The sequence below is a fragment of the Dioscorea cayenensis genome, chromosome 18, assembly GCF_009730915.1.
Source record: "Dioscorea cayenensis subsp. rotundata cultivar TDr96_F1 chromosome 18, TDr96_F1_v2_PseudoChromosome.rev07_lg8_w22 25.fasta, whole genome shotgun sequence".
Lineage (NCBI taxonomy): Eukaryota > Viridiplantae > Streptophyta > Magnoliopsida > Dioscoreales > Dioscoreaceae > Dioscorea > Dioscorea cayenensis.
Window position 1 is genome coordinate 8,928,248 of NC_052488.1, and position 23,946 is coordinate 8,952,193.

Sequence of the window (23,946 nt, forward strand, 5' to 3'; positions counted from 1 at the left end):
TGTTAATTATGATAATAAAATAAATATATTATATTATACAATATAACACCTAAAATTTAAGGAATGATTTATTTAAAAATATATTATTTTTTTAAAATTATATATTTTACTCGGTTTAATTCTCCATTAACATCAAACACCATGTTAAATAAAGCATGTTCATTAGTTATTTACTACAAGTTTTTTTTTTCTTCACCTCCAAAGCACAATAATTTTTATTTAATATTAAAAAAATTATGGAAAAAGATTGAATAAGAAGAAAACGCGAAACACATTTATCTTGTTTAACGTGGAAACACATTTCATTTTTTACATATAAACCAAAACCTACATAAGCCACATCCTCGTATTTAATAACCCTATGACATTGGTGGCATGTCTAGTTGGCTAATGTAATGACAAATGGCATCAACTATTATTATTATAAAAACAAATGCTTTTGAAAAGTTTAATGAAAGATTCAAGGAATGTAATTAAAAATTTTTACTATTAATACCATAATTAATGTAAATATATATTTAAATGTAATAATATTTTTAAAAATATTTATAATTGTTTTTTGAAATGTTCCAAGATAAATTAAGCATTTATTTTAAATATATATATATATATAAACAAAATTAATGAATGCAAGTAAATATTTCCATTATTAATATCATAATTAATGCAAACAAATATTTAAGTGTAATAATATTTTTAAAGTGATTTATAATTTTTTATTAGAAATATTCTCAAATCAAATTATACATCTATTTTAAATATATACTAGGCATTCTCCCCAGCTTCACATCGAAGTTTTCAAAATTTTGTATGGGTTTTTGAGGTAATATTATATATATATATATATATATATAATTGATATAATTAAACAAAACCTTCTCATTAAAAACTTTTGTATACCTTAGATTTCAAAGGTGTTATACACATTTAATGCATAAATAAATAAATGCGATCAAAGTTTTTCAATTATTAATATTATAAATAATATAAATAAAAACTTAAATGTAATAAAAACTATTTAAATTTTGTAAGAAAATGTTATGCAATAAACAAATTAAGGTTTTTTATTGTGGGTACATAATTATTATCAAAAGTATAAAATTATTATGTAATTATTATAAATAAAGTATAACTATTATGAATATAGAATATTATGTGTATGGGTAATTAAATTATGCTATCAAATTTTTAATATTTTTTTGTGAAGAATAGTAGAGATTTTGTAAGAAAAATATTATGCATTAAGTTTTTTTCAATTGTGGGTACATAATTTTTGATCAAAAGAGTAAAATTATTATGTAATTATTATAAATAGAGTAAAATTATTATAAACCGTGCCAAAACCCATGACAAATAAATGTATGATGTGTTTGTCACGGTTTTTGCACGGTCAACCCCTAAACTCGTGCAAAAACCGTGCCAAATACCATGGATTCCATTGTCACGGTTTTTAGCGCATGCTTTAAGCTCGATCGCGCAAAAACCCACGTGACAAATAAATGTATGATATGTTTGTCACAGTTTTTGGCACGGTCAACCCTAAACCGTGCCAAAAACCGTGCCAAATACCATGGACTCCATTGTCATGATTTTTGGCACGGTTTAGGGTTGACCGTGCCAAAAACCGTGACAAATAAATGTATGATGTGTTTGGCACTCTTTTTGGCACGGTCAACCCTAAACTGTGCCAAAAACCGTGCCAAATACCATGGATCCCATTGTCACGGTTTTTGGCACGGTTTAAGCTTGACTGTGCCAAAAACAGTGACAAATAAATGTATGATGTGTTTGTCACAGTTTTTGGCATAGTCAACCCTAAATTGTGCCAAAAACCGTGCCAAATACCATGGATTCCATTGTCACGGTTTTTGGCACAGTTTAAGCTTGACTGTGCCAAAAACAGTTACAAATAAATGTATGATGTGTTTGTCACGGTTTTTGGCACGGTCAACCCTAAAATGTGCCAAAAACCGTGCCAAATACCATGGATTCCATTGTCACTATTTTTGGCACGGTTTAAGCTTGACTGTGCCAAAAACTGTGACAAATAATTGTATGATGTGTTTGTCACGGTTTTTGGCACGGTCAACCTTAAACCGTGCCAAAAACCGTGCCAAAGACCATGGACTCCATTGTCACGATTTTTGGCACGGTTTAGGGTTGACCGTGCCGAAAACCGTGACAAATAAATGTATGATGTGTTTGGCACTATTTTTAGCACGATCAACCCTAAACTGTGCCAAAAACCGTGCCAAATACCATGGATTCCATTGTCACGGTTTTTGGCACGGTTTAAGCTTGACTGTGCCAAAAACAGTAACAAATAAATGTATGATGTGTTTGTCACGGTTTTTGGCACGGTTTTTTGTCTTAATTTTAGACGAAAACATAAATGGTGCTAAATACCGTGACAGAATTGTCACGATTTAGTAACTATGCCAAATACCGTGACAACTTTGTCACTAAATTGTGTTCTGTGCCAATTTCCGTGACAAATTTAGCACGGAATCAAAACCGTGCCAAATAAATCGTGCCAAATTCCTGTTTTTCTTGTAGTGTATAAAGTTTTGCAAATATTTGAAACGGTAAGTATATATATGCCTATGTAGCACATGAAGCTTATGATTTTCCTAGATTAATGTAAAAATATTAATACACCAAGTTTGACAACAACTGCACAAAGTGGAAGTATGTATTATTTGATATTCACAAGATGACAATATCTAATTAATCTAAAAAATTCCCAAGCCTAACAAAACCAAGACATGGTATAATTATATAATATATAATTCCTACAACCAAACAGTAACCACATTTTTTAAAACTTCACTAGACCCGATAGAACCAATCCAAAGTATTATCATATAGCATAAAATACATCTTTCCAGAAAATAAACAACACATACAACATACAAAAATTTCTGTGATAAACACATGCTCTCCACACCCACACCGTTTAGATTATTAAACACTTATCAAAATATTTTTTCGGCCTTTTAGAAGGAGCCATGCATGCAAATAATAATAGCATTCACAATAGGATTTCTAGAAAGAGTGAATAAACCCATACCAAAATCTTTCTAAATTTGTCGGGGAAGATAGGAAAATCATAAATCAAAATAGTTGGGGCACTTACGTCTAAGACTCAATCGGACCACTCCAAATCATAGCACTTAACGCCTCTCACAAGGTCTTTGAGGCTCTAAACCAATGGTATAAAAGGAGGTACTCAGATTCCAAATTAAGTAGATTTAAAATATAGAGTAATGGTACACAAACTAATAGCTTATCAATACTCATAGCAACACAAGTATCACCAAAATCAGAATGCTGAGAGCATAACAAGATGGCTATTTCTAGCCATTCTAAGTTCATCTAAAAATTATAAAATAGAAATCATCAAGTCTTGGGAATTTTTTAATGAGTCAAAAGAAATCAAGTAACTATTATAATAGCAGCAGGGAGACATTCAAGATAATCAAACACAAGATTGTGGGCTAAAATTTTACAAGGTTCAGGATTCTCCCTCCATAATTGACAATTGTCAAAGAATGCACAAAGCATTCACACAATTCATTTAACAACAACATTATTTGGAAACCATACTACTCATGAACTCGAACATTATCACAAAATCTAACAATATCATTGCCATTCGTCATGCTACCTCATCCGACCAAGGTGATCAAATATCAAGTGAGAGATACCAGGTGGTATGATTGCTTGCCTCGACGACTGCAAAACCATGGTTATCAGTAGCAACTCCTCACAAAGATCTTGATCTCCTACTTACTACAAAGAGTGGCTTCTTCTCTTCTCTCCCTTTTCCCCTTTTTTTCATTTTGCTTTATTTCCTTATTCTTCACTTCAGACCGGACCTTCCACTTCAAATAGAATCCCATTCCACATTTTGTTTGGTTGGAGGGGATGAGAATGTGTGGATGGGGATGGGGAAGGGTAATAAGTGCTTGTGTATTAGTAATACTAAGTATTTTTTTTTCTTACGATGAGCATTACTTTTCTCAGATTCTATTGATAATACATGTGTATTTGTGTTCTTTTATGTATGTAGAGTTGTGGAGACAAATATGGAAGAAAGAAGCCAAAGTAGATTGCGTTTGTAATTTGTTGATGGAATCTTGGAGTGAACAAACGTGAAGACACAAGTTGTGCTCAAAGACATGTGAGTGAGTGCCAACCTTCGCTGTGCTCAAGTGAATATGCAAATTGGAGGGGCACAAAGGCAGTCGCACTCATTTGTTCTGACTTGTGTAATGTTAGCAAGATTGTCGTCAAATGTGTTTGTATTTAAAGATACAACGTGATTTACAGTATGGACGTGTGCCCGTTTATGTTGGCTCGATTAAAATTGTGGATTGGGGAGTATTTTGGCGGAGTAATGTAGCAGGTTGTTGTAGCATTTTACTGTAGCAGTTACTGTTTAAAGGCCGCTGAAAATTGAACTTCTGCAGATTCACACGGGCTTGTGGAAATTTCACACGCTTGCGTGGATACCTGATTCCAACCATATTTAAGTCGCGATTTCAGCCCGATTTCAGAATCTTTTTCCCCATCTTTTGGCTATCTTTTCTCCATCTTTGGAGGCACCCACGGCTAGGGTTTGGATAGGCTTGGGCTTTTGGATAGTTTTGACGGTCTTCAACACCGCATTCCTATGGAAGAGAGTTATTGGGGAAGCTTTCGTCATCACCGATCCGGCGAGGTGTGTCCTAGGCTTGACAAGGGAAGCCTTGAAGATGACGTGGCCACTCCACAAGACCATCGACACGAACACCAAGGGGGTTTTATTCATAGATTGCATCTTTTTACTTTTGATTTCATTATTGATTATATTGTGCTCCATGGAGGGCTAAACTCCTAGTGGGTGCTTGGACTCGTAAACCCTAAGATGATGTTGTTTCTTTGACCTTTTATTATGCTTTCTTTAATTGATGTTTTAAGTGAGTTCCAATCTTCAATGCTTGTCGAGTTGATTTTTCCTTAGAGTGACACTAGGGTTGAGAGTCCATTTTGTTAATCCTTGTGGATGAGTGACACACCATGAGGGTTAGACAATGCTAGATTGGAGAGGTTTAAGAGGGTGAGTCGAGAGATAGTGGAACGTCCCCTTTACCCTCTGGTGTGATCTATCTCCACATTCCAAGAGACGAACTCCGCTGGGGCTTAGTTGCGCTAGCAACGGAGTGAAGCGTTGAAGTAATCCTTAGTATAAGAGGCTTAATTGTGATTAGGGTTCTTTCTTCTGAACCAAAGGGTTAGATCTATATTCGGGAATAGGGTTTATCACTTGGAATCCCTAGAGCTTTAAGCAACCTAGCACAGTGTGAGGTGTTGAGACTGAGTGATTTGTCCACCAGGGCATAGTGTAGGGTTAGTCACGGTTGACATTAAGTTTTGGAACCATGTGTTTAATAATTTTCACGACTCATTAGACATCAGTTAAGAGACATAATGATTGGTCATGCACATGAAGCAACATTCCTAAGGTGAGCAATGTTCGGGTGCCCCATTTATTGTCGATTGCCTCTCCCATCTTCTATTTGCGCCTTCTTCTTCTTTTCTTATTTCTATTTGCATTGATTAGTTTTCACATCACTATCAATTCATCTTTACTATAGTTAAATAACAATCTCTGTGTTTTTTTATCACTATTCCCTGAGGATTCAACTACCCACTCACCAGGGTATTATTACTTCGACAAACCCGTGCACTTGTGGTACAACACGCAAAGGGCCGTTGTCAAGTTTTTGGCACCGTTACCGGAGAATAGTCGTTTTAGAAACACTTTGCACTTTGCTATTTTAGCTATTTATCATTTATTCTATTTCACATTTTGTTATTCTGCCATCATTCTAATTTGATTTTCTTTCTTTATTTACAGCTCTAGTCTATAACCCGAGGGAACCCTTCGACATTGGTTGAAGGGGATCCTGAACTTGAATGAACACTTCGTAGAAGGGGAAAAGAACCTGTGTAAGAACAGTTAAATGAAGCTGAGGTAGAAGGTGAAGGGTCAGATAATATGGCAAAACAGAATAAACAACAGAGGACACTATCAGATTATGCCAGACCCGTAGTTTTGGGTACACAGTCTAGTATTGTGCGGCCACCGATTACAGCTCAGAACTTTGAATTAAAGCCAACATTCATCCAGATAATACAGCACTCGACACAGTTTAATGGTTTGGCCGATGAGGATCCGAACAACCACATCGAGAACTTCTTGGAAGTGTGCAACATGCTCAATATTAATGGAGTTACAGATGATGCTATCAGATTGAGGGCCTTCCAATTTTCCTTGAAGGTGAGAGCAAAGAAGTGGCCACATTCATTATATCGAGCATCGATTACTACTTGTTAGGAGATGGTTGAAGCTTTTTTTGCCCGATATTTTCCTCCTGGAACATTTGCGAAGCTCAGGAATGAAATTTCCTCTTTTGTACAAACAGAATTGGAGTCTCTTATTGAGACATGGGATAGGTTCAAGGAGCTCCTGCGGAAATGTCCTCAACATGGGTTCCCCGAGTGGATGGTCATTCAGACTTTCTATAATGGGTTGAACCCAAGCACAAGACAATTACTTGATGCTACTGTAGGAGGTACCTTAGGAAGCAGGACCCCCGAAGAAGCCCGACATCTCATTGAAGAAATGGCTATGAACAGTTATCAGTGGAATACTAGAGACAGAAAGAAAGTAGCTGGACTTCATGAGATCGATGCAGTTACTTCATTGGCGGCCCAAGTTGAGTCATTGAGCAAGAAGTTAGACACTTTAACTTCTTCTAGAGTGGTGGCCTTGACTAGTTGTATTGGGTGTGGGGGAGGACATGCTTCATCCGATTGCCCGATTTCAATCGGTGGTACATCCACGGTAGAACAAGTGGATTTTGTGGGTAATGCAATAAAAGGGCAAGGAAATCCATATAACGACACCTACAATCCGGGTTGGAGGAGCCGCCCAAATCTTTCATGGAGTAATCAAGGGCAACAGAAGATGATGGCACCGCCCGGTTTCCAACAACAACAAGCCCCGAACATGGAGAATCGAGTTTCAGGCTTGGAGACCCGGATGACTGATCTAGAGAAAGCTTTGACTAGATTCGTCCAATTATCGGATATAAGGTTTTAGTCGAGCTACACTTCGCAACCACACCGCATCATTACATAATTTAGAGAATCAAGTTGGGTAAATTACGAAGTCGTTATCGGAGAGACCTAAAGGAAGCTTGCCTAGTAACACCGAAACTAATCCGAGAGAATATGTGAAGACAATCACTTTAAGAAGTGGTCGTGAGATTGAGGGCAGGCTTCCGAGTGAGAAAACCAAGGTTGAAGCACCTGAGGTCGTGGAGGTTGAGTAGAGAATAGAAGGAAAAGCCAAGAATCCCTTATCCTTTAATATTGAAGAACGTCCAAAATGATGAGCAATATAAGAAATTCTTGGGGTTATTCAAGGAGTTGCACATCAACATCCCGTTTGTGGAGGCGTTATCTCAAATGCCTCGTTATGCAAAGTTTCTCAAGGACCTCTTGACCAACAAGAGGAAGTTGGAGGAGAGTGCATCTGTGATTCTTGATGGTTTATATTAGGCGGTGTTGCAAAAGAATATACCAAACAAGAAGAAGTACTCCGGAAGCTTAATCATTCCGTGCAACATTGGTAACATGGGTGAAGAAAATGCATTGGCGGACTCAGGGCCTAGCATCAATGTCATGCCCTATACGTTCTTCCGAAAGCTAGGCTTGGGAGAACCTAGGCCCACTCGGATGGCATTACAATTGGCGGACCGAATTGTTAGACAGTCGAAGGGCATCATTGAAGACGTACTTGTGAAGGTTGACAAGTACATATTTCTTGTATACTTCATAGTGTTGGATGTTGATGAGGATGTCGATGTCTCATTGATCCTTGGAAGGCCCTTCTTATGCACTTCCAAAGCTCTTATTGACATGGATAGCGGGGAGTTGACTTTACAAGTAGGGATGAGAAGCTCACATATCGCCTCGGTGAAGCCATGAGACATTCTCTAGACTTTGATGATACTCTTTACTTTCTTGATACTACCGATGAACTAATAGATGAATATGTGCAGGAAATGATGAATCTGGACCCATATGAAGGGGTTCTAGATCAAGGAGTAGAGAATGAAGAAATCTTGATGCTTGGTCTAGAGGATAAGATACAACCTACCCCAGGGATCATGAAGAAGATGCTTTGGAAGATGAAACGTGGAAGGAGACATCACAAGAAATGCCCCAAGGCTAATGTGGATGAGTAAGAACGGAGTAAGCGTGACGAACTCTTGTGCGATGACAAACTTGATAACTCTCCTCTAATTTCAAAAGACTATGTTCATCATGCTTTCAAGTCATGGGTAAGAGGAAAACCTTCATCAATGAGCCCTGGTGAGGTAAGAAGAGGTACGTCAAGCTAAGTGAGGTTAAACAAGCGCTTTTTGAGAGGCAACCCAAGTTTTTACTGTTTTTCTAGGTTGTAGTTAGTGTTTGCATGAATAAGAGTTTGAGTGTTGGTGTCTTGATCTTTTACATGCTATTGTTATGATTTTCTCATGGATTATTGGTGTTTAGTATGCTTAATTGCGTGTGGCAAAGTATCTTGGTCGTTTGAGCATGTTTTTCATGTTTCTCTGGTCAGTTTTTCATAGTTTATGCAGGCTCTGTGTTCATTTGAGGGTGCAGAAATTTTCTGCAGAGTCTAAAAATTTTTCTAAGTCATCTAGAAAAGGCACACGGCCATATGGAATTTCTACACGGCCATGTGTCTCCATTCAAAGCTCATCCCGAGAAGTCACACGGGCGTGTGAATGCCCCTGTGAATGACCTTGTGACGGTTTCACGCCCGTGGGTAAATTCAACAAGGGCATGTGTTTCTTTGCAGAAGTTCAGAGCTCTATCCGGAGAAGACACAGGTGCGTGTGTTTGCCCCTATGTCTGACCCTGTGAACTACACATGGGCATTAGTAATATCCACACACCCTTGTGATTTCCTGCAGAAAGTTCTCTTCTATCCTGAGAAGACACAGGGAAGTGTGACTGCCCCTGTGAATGACCTTCTAAAGATCCAAGCCCGTGTGGAATTTCCACACGGGCGTGTGAAACACTTAGAGAAATTCTCGTGTGGACAGAGGAGCCACAGGGGCATATGGGTGCTCCTGTTGGTCGGGCACACGTGTGTGGGAAATTTCCACACGCCCGTGTGGATGTACAGAATTCAAAAGGCCGCGATTTCTCTTTATAAATCTTGTTCTCCTATTCATTCACATCCCAAACACTTTGATAACGCATCCTCGCCCTCTCCCGATTTCACACCGTCGATTTAGAGAGATTTTACTCGAGTTTTCACGCCGATTTCAAGGTTTTCATCTTCATCTTGTCGGTAAACCCTCATTCTCTCTTTATTTCTCCATGATTTTATTCGATTAAAACTGGTGAATGTGCTTCGTTTTGATGTTTAAATGATGGATGCTTGTTTTAGGAGAACTTTAGAATGAATTTATGATGTATTTTTGAGATTTTTGCCAAGTTCCGATGCAGTTTTCACACCCCGTGGATCCACACGGGTATGTGAAAATTTCACACGGCCATATGGATTTTGACAGTATTGTCCTGTGAGTTTATTTGATCGATTTCTTTTCAATACTCGGAGATATATCTCCCAGGACAAAGAAAGCGGTCGGCAAACATCCCTGCGAGCCTTCACCTGAGCTGGAACAGATAGAGTTTGCGATACCCGAGCACTTGGCTCGGTTTGAGTGGCTGTTGAAGCTCAAGTTCGGACATACTCGATTCTCGGACTTGAGTGCACTTAGAGAGGTTCAGCTCGCAGATGATATGGCCGATGAGGTCGACAAGCTGTTGTAAGTGGGTAGCTGGAGGAGATTACTTTCTTTTCAGAAGCCATCTATCCGTATGTTGACGCTGGAGGTATTATTGTCGTTCGATTTTGACCAGTCTTATAAGAGTTTTGACAGTATCGACGTCATACAGTTCAGAGCATTTAGACACTATTATAGCATGAGCGTCACGCAGTTTTTGGTCAAACTCGGGCTATACGATGAGGACTTTACTGCTATAGAGGAGTATGAGCAGCTTCCTACAGATTACCCCGGTAGTTTGATGCCGCAGCGCGCATACAGAGCGCTGTGTGGACAGAGACAGTATGAGCCTGGGGTGTCCAAGGCCACGTGTCTTTCCCGACCTGGATATCGCTATATTCTTGCCATTGTGAGCAGGTCAGTGAACGGCCGTGGTGACAGCACTGGCGTCCCGAGCCGACAGGAGCTATTGTACCTCTACTCGATGGTTTAAAGCGTGTCACTTCATCTAGGACATATCTTGGCAAAGTATTTACTCCATTAGGGACAGTATGCCAGGATTAGTGTCCTATTCTCCGGCCATTACATTACTAGACTCATCATTGGGATCGGTCTACTGGACGCTCTTAGAAAGGCCGAGAAGATGATTGTACCTGCACCCCTCAGTTTGGAGACTATGTTACAGAGATGGAGTTTATGTGATAAACATACCTCCACCAAAGCTAGCCGAGATTGAGGGCGACGCAGCAAAGGGATCTCAGCTTGTGCTTGAGCCGCAGCCAGAGCAGATGGAGACTGAAGCACCACCTGCAACACAGGAGCCATCTCTAGTGCACATGTTTTCTCCATCTCGAGCCTATGATCGTTTTGAGAGGCTCGAGAGTGCTGTAGGGTTACTCCGGACTGAGATTACTGAGGTTCGCGCCACACAGGTAGCGAACCATTCTGAGGTGATGACCCGTCTTGACATCTTACAGTAGATTCTCTAGCGAGACGCGACATCTCCATTTGTTATAAGACCCCATACTCCTCAGGCATCCCCAGCACCACCATCACTAGTACCAATACTAGTTGATCCACCTTCTTCACCAGCACCAGCAATAGCACCAGTAGAGACCACAGAGGACACCGACACTTGATGCGTCCTTCTTTTAGTTTCTTTAGTTTTCGTATTTTATTTTCCATATTTTATTTTGGGACTTGTACTACTCGGAAAGGATCTTCCTTCTGATTTTATCTTTTATTTTCATTTTGTCTTGAGTTGTATTTCATTGCTTTGTCTTTATATACTTGAGTTTTATTTTCTTTTTTGAGCTTTATTGAATCCCCCTTGTGTATACCTGCAGATGGTCTTGTGAGTATGGAATTTGAGGACTAGTCATATACACGGTCAATGTGATTTTCACATGGCCGTGTGTGCTCCACAACTGATTGTAACTCAACTCTCAATGAAAATAGCTTCATCAAACACACCATTAGGAGTTAAGGGGAGTATTGTTTCAATTTCCCACTTCCACATATGTTTTTTTTTGATTAATTTATATTCTATTATGCTTGCATGCTTACATTAAGGGCAATGTACATCTTAAGTGTGCGTGGGGGATGGGAGTTCACATTACACATGTTCTATATATATGCTTTGATTGTGCATGCTCATGTAGCCAATGGCGGTTCACCTTAGTTGCAATTATTGTATTCTTAAGTTTAGGAGACGTTTCAACATTGAATGTTATCATGCTCTAGTTTTTTCTTGAATTTCTAGGAATTTTGCTGATTGACACTTGTTGCACTACTCGCTCATGAAACTTTGTGGAAACTCAAGTTTAATGTTTAAGAGACTAATTAGTTTTGTTTCTTGTGTTAATTTTTGCTGAAAAACGAAAAAAAAATTCGAAAAAGAAAGAAAAATGTTTGTTTTGGTTGTGCATTTGGGGTTGAAAGAGGTACCAAGGGGGTTTTATTCATGGATTGCATCTTTTTTACTTTTGATTTCATTATTGATTGTATTGTGCTCCATGGAGAACTAAACCCCTAGTGGGTGCTTGGACTTGTAAACCCTAGGATGACGTTGTTTCTTTGACCTTTTATTATGCTTTCTTTAATTGATGTTTTAATTGAGTTCCAATCTTGAATGCTTGTTGAGTTGATTTTCCCTTAGAGTGATACTAGGATTGAGAATCCATTTTGGTAATCCTTGTGGATGAGTGACACACTATGAGGGTTAGACAATCCTAGATTGGACAGGGTTGAGAGGATGAGTTGAGAGGTAGCGGAACATTCCCTTTCTCCTCCGGTGTGATTTATCCTACCTTTACGTTCCATGAGTTTTTTGCGGTCACAATAGAGTGAAGTACTAAGAGACGAACTCCGCTGGGGCTTAGTTGCGCGAGCAATAGAGTGCAGTGTTGAAGTAATCCTTAGTATCTAGGGTTTAATTGTGATTAGGGGTCTTTCGCCTGGACCAAAGGGTTAGATCTATATTCGGGAATAGGGTTTATCACTTGGAATCGCTGGAGCTTTAAGTAACCTAGCACAATGTGAGGTGTTGAGACTGAGTGATTTCACCACAGGGGCATAGTGTAGGGTTAGTCACGGTTGACATTATGTTTTGGGACCGTGTGTTTAAAGATTTCCACGACTCATTAGACATCAGTTAAGAGACGTAATATTTGGTCTTTCACTTGAAGCAACATTCCTAGGGTGAGCAATGTCCGGGTGCCCTATTTATTGTCGATTGCCTCTCCTATCTTTTATTTGCTTCTCCTTCTTCTTTTCTTATTTTTATTTGCATTGATTTGTTTTCACATCACTATCAATTCATCTTTAATCTAGTTAAATAGAAATCTCTGTGTTTCTGATCACTATTTCCAGAGGATTGGACTACCCACTCACTGGGGTATTATTACTTCGACAAACCCGTGCACTTGCGGTACAACACGCGAAAGGGCGTTGTCATTGGGGATGGGGTTGGGGATAGAAATAGGGGAGGTGGATTGGAGATGCGAACAAAAGTAATGATTGGTTGGAAGGAATGTGAATAGGGATAGGAGAGGATATAGGGAAAAATTTTAGTAAAATTACTTTTGTACTCTCTCATATTTTATTTAAATAATATGTTTTAATCGTAAAAAAGTTTTTAAATGGATCCAATTTCTATAATTTTTTTTAAAATAAGTTATTGATGTTTTAATTTTCTAAATAAAATTTAAAATTTATACATTTTAATAGACGAATATAATTTAATTATTTTATTTAAAATAAACAAATGTTCAAAATTAATTATTTTTAAATTGCTAAAATTTTAATAAATCTAATATTTCAAAAATAAATACAAACCATAATGAGATTTTCAATTTCTATCCAAAACATTATTCAAAAATTAAGAAAATCTCAATTTGAGGGGTATAACGGTAAATACATTATCTATAAGGGGTATAAAAGTAATTTTATTATCCAGGCATGCTCAATCCCCCCAAAATGAGAGGGATGAGCATGAAGGGTTTGAGTGGCATACACTCGCCACGTATTCCCTTCCCATGCCCTTTGGTGTATGCCCAAACATGGGCATGCACATGCTACAAGGATTGACCCCCATTCTTTAGGGATCAACCTTTGCATCCAAACACACCCTAAATGACATAGCAAATCGAGTGGATCTGATGCTACAATAACCTATCTACAGTAAAGTAGCTACAATATGGTATGCAAATATGATGCTAAAGAACCATACACTATGGTGAATAGCTACAATGCATTAATGACAAAAAAAATACCATTTTGCCTTCCTGCTACGAAACTTATACCCAATCATTCCACTTGGATTTAGAAAGTTTTCAAAGCAAAGCTAATGAGATCGAGAATATTATATCTAAGAAATTTACAACAACCACAATTCTAAGGCGGTCATTACGTTCAACATCCTAGAATCCAACTACTTTAAGATACCTATGAGATTTGAAGCACAAGCCATTACCTTGGGAAGACTTCAAATAGTGAAGTATATAATACACCTCCAGTGAACCTATTTAGGCTTGTCCATAAACTAAATCATCAAGTGCAAGAGCAAAATTTTAAGAGTAATGATCAAGGCTAGATAAAGATGTATAATTTAAGATAGAATAATGAGCTAGCGATAGACAGTCCCCTTTTGTTTTGTGATGAGAAATGGGCAACTGGGAATTATCCACTAAGTTAAATAGCGGATCTACTTTAGATAACATGTCACTTGGTACAAATCAAAATTTAGCCACTGTAGTAGGAATTGTCTTTAGTCCATTGATAAACTTTTTAAAATATCACATCCCCCCCTAGGAGAGGTAACATTAATCAAAGGATATATGTGATATGTAAGTGTATATTGATAAATGCTTCATTGTACATATTTTTATAATAATATTTGAAGTTTTTTTGCTTATTTCTTTAATGAATTTTGTTAATTTTGGTACTTAGTTTGTTCATATTTTGTGTTTAGGTTATAATTTACATGTTTGGAGCAAAAGAGATGGATTTGGAGTGGTCTGGAGTTGTTTCAAGAATTGAAGCTCCATGGAGTTAGGTGAGCATATACATAGCCATGTTAGGGTTGTGTTAATATCTGTCACTGAAAGTTGACTATACATGACAAAGTTGAAGTTGGCAGTCCATCCTAAGAGTTACGCGAGCATGAACAGACTTGTGTGGGGCACTGTATTGGATAACATGACTAGCTAGATAAGTTCCACAAGCATGTTAAATGTCAAGAATTACTCCAAATATTTTGTGATTTCAAGATACACAAGCAATTACACACCCGTGTTCCAGATGTGTCTTCCTCGAAATTTGCAAATATAAAAGGTAAAACTAACTAGCATTTTATTAGACAATTAGGAGATTATTCGATCTATTTTCGAGAGAATTTTCGAAAAGAAGATCCTTGAAGATTATCTGGGAGAGGATATCAGAGATCTAGTGCTTTTTGGAGTTTGAAGATTAAACATCCTTGGAAAGGATTCTATCGAGCTAATAAGATTATGAAGATTCATAAGAGGTTTATTCAATGTGTGCATTAGCTTCTTATTTCTTCTATGGATTTGATATTATTGCCTTGATGATAAGGAACTAATCACCCTTCAATACATGGATATTGATGAACCCTAGTATGGATTTTGTCATTTTATTTCTCTTATATTAGTTTAATTCTCATGGTTATTGTGATTCAACTATGTGTTCTTGATTGTTGTGGATTGAAAATGCAAAAGTATTTCTCAATCTAAATCTTAATCTCAATTTATACGATTAAGAAATAGATGTTTTGCTTTGTTTTTTTTTTATTATTTTTTTTGCATAAATTGATGTACTATAGTTTAGAGGAGTTGCATACAAGCCAAGGGATAGGAGGCCATACATCCATTGATATAGTGTCAAACCAATAGACGGATTCATGAAACGATTAATGCAATCCTTAGGGAGATTTGGTTAGATAAAAAAATTCGAAGGATCAATATCTAGTGTTAGTTGTTAATAGTCTTAAGAAAAAAATAAACATAATTTGGAAATCTCCATGATCTAGTGAACTTGAGGTTAAACCTAATATTGAAGTCTTGTTGCATTATAAATCCTAGGGGAATTTAGTATCCCAAAACTATTTATTATCATTGACTGTTAGTGTTAATCTTTTTCTAATTCAATTCTTGCAATCAAATCATATTGTTTTGTTAGGTAGATAATAGGAGGATAGTTATTACTAGTACTCATAGTTTCAGTCAGACTAACACTCTACGTACACACTATATTACTTGAGCGACTAATCCCCATTTGTTAGACTACTACTTGGCAGCCCTAAGAGCATCATACCTCATTAATAATAGTGGGATCAAAAGAATTTTCTTGATTGGAACAATAACATCTTGTGTTTGGAGTATAACACTAATAACCTTTTTGGGTCGAAGAGTACCTAACAAGCACATATTTCATAGAACTAGGAGACAACTTGCCAACTAAAAACTAATAAACAAAATATACTTATCCAAGCATATAAGGTGGGATAAGAAGTATAATAATATCAAAGCATAAAAGAGATACGAGATCCTTCCCTCGAAGAATAGATGAGGCAACCTAGTTAATAACATAGCAAGTAGTTATGACAACATCGGGGCAAAGGTACTCAGAACATATATCTAAAACAAAATGGTATAAGCCACATCCAACAAATGTCTTAGCTTCCTTTAAGCTACCCCATTTTAATAGGATGTATAAACACAAGAAGTTTGATGTCCCCAACATTTCTAAACATGACTAAAGAAAACTATGTCTTTATTTGAGCAAAAAGAGTTTCATATTTATCATATAATATATAGACTTAAGTTACTCTAGCATAATCATCCACTATATCCAAAAAAACATTTATAACTCCTGACATTATTGACCTTGTAAGGACCCTATAAATCTAGGAAACAACAGTAAAGGGCAAATCCTCCCATTTATTATTGCTAAATTTTCATTTTCATTGCCAATTCCAAATTTTGAAAAAAAAAAAAAACACATTTGGCAAGTTGCCATGTTTTCAAAAAAATAAAAAAATAAAAAAAATAGTGGAAACAAACTTTTAATGTTTTCAACTTTTTTGAAAACATTTCCAAAACATTAGTTCTCAAATTTTTAATCTAACCCATTATAGACTTTAATCAATATCTCTTTCTCATAGACATCAAGGTTTATAGCTCCCATTGCAACACACAATCTGATCTTCCGATATGTGAGATCTCATTTTTTTTCTTCATAATTTTTTTCTTGGCTTTTCTCCAATCTCACTAGTTATTTTCTCCCATCTCTTTTTCTTTAAATTTGGTTTGAGAATAATTAGAGTGTTATAGATTGGTTTGCAATATTTTTGAAGATAGTTGGGGAATTTGAGATAGGACAGTTATAGAGTTGAGATTTTTCTTGACATACAACAGCTTATAGCTTTTGCATCCAAACATGTTTTTGTTTTCAAAAAAATGGCAACAAAACAAAAACAAAACAAAAGTGAATCAAAAACAAAAAAACAAAAACAATGCCAATCGACCTTGAAACTTGTGGTGCGCACTAAATTGAGAAGCCTCACAATTGAAAGACTTAACTAACTCTAACACTAGAAATTGACCCTTTAAAACAGACAGGTTGAGGTACCCCAGATGATGGTGCATATACACAAGTGGAAGCTAAGTGGCAATAGAAATAGGAATAAGGCCATTTTTCTAATAACTCCCACCAATTGCTTTCATCATCTAGAGATAAGGGTATAAACGATCGAGCTCGAGCCGAGTAGTAGGGTGTTTAAGCTCAAGCTCAACTAAAAACTATATGCTCAAAACTCAGCTCAAACTCAATTGAGCTTTGTTTTTGTAGCTAAAGCTAAACTCCATACATAAATCTATCTATTCAAGTTTGCTTTATTAAGATCTATGAAGGTTAATAAACTCAATTTGACTCTAGATATTCTTATGATCGAGCTCGAGCTAGAATTAATGTTCTTTTCCATCATTTTTTTAGTTAAATAAAACCTCATGTTCCTTCATTTTCATATAAAAAACATGATATACCAATATTATGAATTTATAATAATAATAAATACAAACAATAAAACAACACCACATCTATACACCAAAATTTAAATTTTTGTGAAGATAACAAAGATGGTAGTATTCTACCTAACCAAATAGAACACCTAGAACAACAATATTATTTGGTTCCTCTTTCGCAAAATTCATACTTGTAGTAAAAAGTACAACATTTATTCTACACCACTTGCAAATGGTAGTACAACATATTGCTAAATTTTAAGCAAAGAAGTCCACAACTAACAAGAAGACAATTAGTAAGCACATAAATATATATTCTTTTTATATAAGAGCAAATTATCTTGAAGTGAAGGTTTGCCCCATATGTTTTCCATCAAACCTATACAAATGAATAATTAGAGAACAAACATTTTGACTAATGATAAAGAAAATATAAGACATAAGTAAATAACTTAAACACTATGAACATACAAAAGCAATGTTTCATGCCATTTAAGACTTCAACTTTAAGGTATTTTAAGTGTAATCTTAACTGATTTACTTTCTTTCTAATATGGAAAAAAATAAATTCTTTCTTGCCATTCCTCCAAGCTCTCACACGTTGTCATTATTCTGCTACAACCTCTGCATTTATGACAATAATGTGATGATTACAACGATGACATACCAATGATGATGATGTTAAAAGATGAGCAAAAATGATAGAAAAAATATAAATAATGGCACATGATTACAAAAAAAAAAGAGAGAAAAACAACAATAACAAATGGAATATAGATATACAAAAGAGAAGAAGAAAAAGAAGAAGTGTGATGTAATGGCACTGTTATCTTAGCACCACTACTTGCCTTATCAGCACCACTACTTAGTATGTTCAAAAAATACCTAATAGGTTGGTGCAGTGGCACCACTACTTAGGGGGTGTTTGGATTGGCTTTTTAAAAGCCCAAAAGTGTTTTTTTTTTTATAAGTTAAGCACTTCTGAGTTTTAAAAAATATGTTTGTTTGGGCTTTTGGGCAAAAGCAGAAGCTATGAAAAAAAAGCTAAAATTCAGCTTTTTTCAAAAGCTGCCCCATAGGTGCTTTTCAGAAAAGCACTTATGAGAAGCTATTTTGGGGTTGTTAAATTACTAAAGTAACCGCTACAAACAATCAATTTCACTCAATTCTTCTCTACAATCCATGATTTTCATATTCGGGTTAATGACAACGGTAATAATAATTATTATATAATTAATATTATAATTATAATTATAATTATAATTGTAATTATATTTGCAATACATTAATAACTTAATGACAATGATATTAATTATTAAGTAATTAATATTATAATAATAATAACTTATTATAATATTAATTTTAAAATAAGAATTATTTTAAAATTAATATTATAATTGTAATACATTAAGTTATTATTATTATCATAACAGTAGTCATTATCATTATTAATATCAATATATAATAGTAACTGAATGAAAAATCAATAAATGCCCATTTTAATAATTTGTCATCTCCAAAAGTGCTTTTACAAATCCACATCCAAACAACTTCACACATAAAAAAGCACTTCTGCATTAATCTATCCAAACATAAAATACAGAAAAGCACTTAACATTCTCTGAAAGCACTTTTTTTAAAAGTGCTTTTACAAAACTTTAAAAAAGCACTTTTATTAATTGCCAATCCAAACAAGGTTAGTAGGTTCAAGAAATACCTAGCATGTTGGAGCAGTGGTACCAACATGCTTATCCTCACTACCTAGTAGGTTGGCACCACTATGCTAACTTGTTAGGTAATGGTGGCAACCTACTAGGTAATAGTGTCGATCTGGTAGGTAGTGGCGCTACTACGCTACACTATTTCTTGTCCTCCTCCTTTTCCTCCTACTTCTTCTTCTTCTTCTTCTTCTTCTTCTTCATCATCATCATCATCATCATCATCATCCTTCTACTTAGTCATATCTCTTTATTCCATTTTCTTCTATAATTTTCCACTACCCCTACCACCACTCATATTCACCACCACCACTGCCTGCAGTCACTACCACCTTCTTCTTCTTCTTCTTCTTCTTCTTCTTTGTCTGAGGAAGGAAGGGAAGCGTAATTGGAGAAGATGAACTCCAAATTTCTTTTACCTCCTTACAAAATGAGGAAAAAGAAGAAGAACAAGAACAAGAAAATTATGATGATGATGATGATGATGATGATAATGATGGAGAAGGAGGAGGAGGGAGGAGGAGGAGGAGGAGGAGGAGGAGGGGGAGAAACAATGATAAAAGGAAAATGTAGTAAAAAGGGTCTAGTAATGGGGTAACTACCAAGTATTCTAACAATGTGACAAAGTAAGGATTACTATTATCTAATAGTCTTATAATATGGCAATGGGTTCTAGTAATATGGAAAACTAAAAGAAAAATCTAACCGATAAATACGACAACATGATCTAATGAGTCTGATCTAACGTTATGGTAAACTGTAGAAAAAAAATGATCTAATGAGTCTAACAATGTGCATGGCAAAGAATTGAAGGAATATGATTTATAGGCTCAAATATATAAAAATAAAAATTCACACAAATTAAATACATTAGCTTGGTTACTAAGATGTGGCTTTGGAACCAAATGACCATGGTTCAAATCGTCATACTTACATTTTTTTTTTTACTTTTTCTTGGCAAGAGTGTAACATGATACCTTCCCTGACCTCAGTGCACGGGTCATCAAGTAATAAATTGCTCGTTTGAGATTGCGAGAGAATTGTACTCCTATGATCCCAAGAAGTACTATTATTTCTTCTTTATGTCACTATTCAATCACCAATCAAGAGAGTGATGTTTTAAATGCAAATAAAACAAACAAAGAAAAAGATGCCACCAAACAACTCAAATTAATATAAACCCTCTGTGAACAAAATAGGCCTCAGGCAAAGATCTCCTCGGGAGTACTAGCAATGTAAGGATGATATTAAGATAAAGTAGTTATTGGTAAGCTTGGACTGTGAGATTCTAAGGTTGGCTACCCACAAACCTTCAGTGAATACCCCTTATCCCATACTGGTATCTGCTCTCAGTCACCACCATGATTGTATCAGGTACAAGGAATCTCTAAATCTAGGTTAAACCCTAATGCGAGAGGCAATCAACACATGGAACCTCCAGCGTGAAGATACAATAAATCCCTTTCTAATTTATAAATGACATTGTGCATGTAAACATCACATTCTACAGATGAAATTCAAATTTAACCTATGGAATCCATCCATTGTAGATTACACATGAAGAAACATAGATTAAATCTAAGAGACAAGCTATCATGCATCAATAAAGAAAGCAATTTTCCATACAAAGTTTTCCTTCCAAGGTTCATTGATGCCCCGTGGACCTTGGAGTGTAGTTCAACATGAATAAAAAAGAAATCACAAAGTCAATATGAAAAGAATAAGAATTCATAGTGAAACTCCCTATCCGTTAATGAATGATGATAGTGAAGAAGCTTAACGGATCCTAATGACGCTGCCCTCCAAGAATCCCCAAAACGCAGTGTTGTTTTGATTTTCCTTTGTCAAAGCTTCAAATGTGAATCCTTTGAGATCTATCTTCCTCTTCCTTTAATTTAAGCTCAAAAGGGTCTTCTCCCAATGAGATTTGGATATAAAAGTGTGTGGAGTCAAATGGCAATCAAGGTTCTATCTCAAACCCTAACTTCGTCTTTTTATAGTTTCCTTAGCATGAGGGATCTGTGCTAGCTGCATGGCTGCATGGGGGCCACATGGGATGCAAAAAGATGGATTTGACAAAGTCTAGGGTTCATGCGGCCTCCATGCAAGTGCATAAAGGCCACATGGCTTTCTGGAAAGGTTATACGGGTATTGTGTGGGCCGCATACGAAAACTGTTCATTGCTCATTGCTACTATAGTAAAATGCTATGGTATTTCACCTTTAAACTTGCTTATTTTTGTCCCAAATTTGGCCCAAAATACGTTATTGAACTCTTGATGACCTGTTAATACCCTATGAAGCAAATAAAACCAAATAAAGCATTAAGGGGCTATTTGGTTAGTAGTAAGTAGAGGTAAGTAGGTGTGATGTAAATAGTTTTACATGTAAAACTTACTTTTTGGTGTTTGTTTTGATGTAAAACTAACTTTTACCTGTGAAACAAGTTACCACAAAACTCCTTTTTACAGTATTTCAACTCACAGCAACTATTGTTGTGAGTTGAAATTTTGTAAAATAGATTGTTTATACTTACCCCAAAAGCATCTGAAATGGCTGCCAAAGAAGGCCATGGAACCTCATCATATAAGCCACCAATGAGATCCGAAGAAGATCCTCGATGATGCTTTGTCTGACCTCCTTCCTGACGTCGCTGCCATCTTTCGGTTAGGCCCAGCAGAGTCAATCCACACCCAGGCGCCGGAAATCCTTGCCCAGCTCGCTGAGGCCGCAAGAGGCACCTTTTCCGAGTTCGAGAATGTCGTGCTTCGTGAAGCCTTGAGGATCCCTGTCCTCGGAGGTACACTCCATCCCCTAACTCGCTATATGATGAATTACATCAGTCTTATCTCCGATTACCAGCTAACCCTAAATGAACTCATTGTCACCACACCCTCGGCGAGGTTCTCTGGGTAAGAGACCACAAATCATCCCGAAATCAACTTCCCAGACCTTGCTAATCGAACACCTTTAGCCTCCCACTTGGTCTAGATCATTCTTGTTTTGCAACACAATCTTGAAAACAAGGCCAACCTATACAAAGATGCTGTTTTGTCTCACATTTTCCTAATGAACAACTTGCATTATATTGTCAACAAAGTAAGGATTCACCTGAGCTCATAGGAATGATTGGAGATGAGTACTTGAGGAGGCTTACTCAGAAATATCAACAATTGGCGACCAGTTATCAAAGGGTTGCTTGGGTGAAGATCTTGCATTGCTTGCGAGATGTGGGAATTCATGTTAGTGGGAGTTTTTCCTCAGGGGTTTCAAAGTCCACTCTGAGGGAAAGGTTTAAGGCCTTCAATGCAGCATTTGATGAGGCTTATCGCACTTAACCTGCATGGTTTGTGCCAGACCCTCAACTCAGGTTGTAATTTTTTTTTGTTCATGAGACAAGTACCATGTTGTGGTTTTATTTGTTGTTTCGATCAATGTCATGTTGTATTTTATTTTATCGTTGAGGCAAAAATTGTGTTGTATTCTGTTTATTTTATTGTAATGTAATTTTTTGTTAAGAAAACATTATTTGTTAATTAAATTTAATACTAATTTTTAAAAAATAAATATTAAATATTTTTATATTAAATAAATATCGTATTGAGTTAATTAATCATTTTGTTTTAAATTAATTTGTACGATAAGTATTAAATAATTAATAATAAAAACTAATGGAGGTAGTTTCACCATGCCATTTATATGGTGACCATACCTCTTACACTTACATCAAACCAAACACATAAAAAGCAAATTCAGTAGTTTTACTTACATCAAACCAAACAAGAATGATGTAAATTGAAATACAACATTTTCACTTACATGTAATTTGAATTACTGCCAACCAAATAACCCCTAAATGTGTATTGATCCAATAAAATATATACATAGTGTATGAAATACATACATACATACATATATATATATATTTGGATACTTATCAAACTATCAGCTGAACAAACTAATAGAAGGTCACTGACTTGCTAGGTTGTGTCAGCCCATACTTAATATATTTTTTTACAATCTTTTTACAAGTGATTATAACTATCCTCTCACCAAATTGTAGAAGATCGCCGACTTGCTAGTGGCGTCCACAGTTACATTGTTTACTTTTTTTTTAAGAAAATAGTATTACTATCCACTCACTGAACTGGTAGAAGATCACCAATTTGCTAGTGGTGCTCCACACTTAAATTATCTACATTTTTTTATAAGAGGTTATGGCGATCCGCACACAGAATTGGTAGAAGATCATTGATTTGCTAGGTAGTGGCACGCCACACATGCATTATTTACAATTTTTATACAAGAGAATATAGCCATCTATTCATTACCTGCTAAGCAATAACACCCACCATCATCATCTTAGCTACATCCCCTACTTTGTCATCATTGTCATTGTCGTCATCGCTCTATCTTTCTCTCCTCTTCCTCTTCTTCTTCTTTTTTGTTTTTCTTTTACATGAATACTTTTTTATGGTCTTCTTTTTTTTTCTTCTTCTCAACTAAAATGTTCATTACCACCGTTTTTGTTGTCATCGTCATCATGATCATCATTATTTTCTCTTATTATCTAATGCATCTCACTTTCTTATTATTCAAATATTAAAAAAGATAGGGATAATTACGTAATTTTCCCTCACATTTATTACTTTAGCATCATTCCTAGTTAACACATTAAAAAGCAAGGCCATTGAGGTCATTTGCCAAACTTGAATAACCTCATATCAACTTAGAATTTGAGAGGGCTATGTAGATATTTTCCTAATTTAACTATTATGCAATAAGTTTTTTATATTTACATAGTTGACAATGTGGGCAAACCACTGCACTC

At 36.0% G+C, this 23,946-nt stretch overlaps 1 non-coding gene and 1 pseudogene across 1 annotated transcript; one reads left to right on the plus strand and one right to left on the minus strand.

The window, feature by feature from the left end:
* Window positions 1-6,433: 6,433 nt before the first annotated feature.
* LOC120283196 lies at window positions 6,434-6,540 on the minus strand. The gene has a single exon (XR_005543192.1). It is a non-coding gene; the product is annotated as a small nucleolar RNA R71 (small nucleolar RNA).
* A 2,364-nt stretch (window positions 6,541-8,904) lies between these two features.
* LOC120282767 lies at window positions 8,905-22,453 on the plus strand (annotated as a pseudogene).
* Window positions 22,454-23,946: the final 1,493 nt, after the last annotated feature.